The following is a 781-nucleotide window of genomic DNA, read 5'->3' as shown; positions in this document are numbered from 1 at the left end:
TGACACAAACAGGAGTTAGATAAATAGAAGACATGAGCAGGTGTATTGTTCTTTAGTGTACATAAGGAGGCAAGAAATGTCCAAGCAAGAAAGCATCGAACCATAAAACGTGGCATTTTTTGAGCAGAAGATAATATCCATACGACTTGAGGGAATAAAATGATGAAATGATTTTTATCAAGCAATAATTGCGAAAATATTGCGATCGGCTGCAGCAATCACAAATAATGTTAGTCACCATGAATGCAGGGTGTAGAAGGGAAGTAAGTATGTATGTTTCGTGCAAACACAAAACCAAATCTAACCCATCTCACTGGTGGAGGCCTGGGAGGAAGAGGAAGAGAAGAGAAAGAGGGACATGGTACCACCCAAATAGGCTGAGGCCTAAACCAACCTCACAGGTTAATACAATTTAAGCATTGGGGATACAGTTCTAAAATAAAATCACACATCAACCTGGACTCCGTTTGAAACACTTTATAATCCATGCCAAATTAGATAAACGTTCACATTTGTCTGACATTTGCCCTCTAGAGGTGGAACACAATCTGCTTTAATATGTAAGCTTAGTGAACACTCCTGAACATGTGTCTTGACTTTCAGGTTGATATCTCAACATGTTCATGAGTTATTTTGATAAAAATGGATTGGCTTGTAAAATTTAAATAGTTTGACGTATCAAAATTCCCTTGATAACTGATAAGATCAGAAAAGTCAGTAGGTGATGTGACTCAGTGTTGGGATGATTGTCCCAACAGTTTCTCACAAGCTGTTGAAAAAA

The sequence above is a fragment of the Morone saxatilis genome, unplaced genomic scaffold, assembly GCF_004916995.1.
Source record: "Morone saxatilis isolate NCDOM2014 unplaced genomic scaffold, NCSU_SB_2.0 Contig6, whole genome shotgun sequence".
Taxonomy (NCBI): Eukaryota; Metazoa; Chordata; class Actinopteri; family Moronidae; genus Morone; species Morone saxatilis.
The sequence above is the reverse complement of the archived record's forward strand: the minus strand, read 5'-3'. Positions refer to the sequence as shown.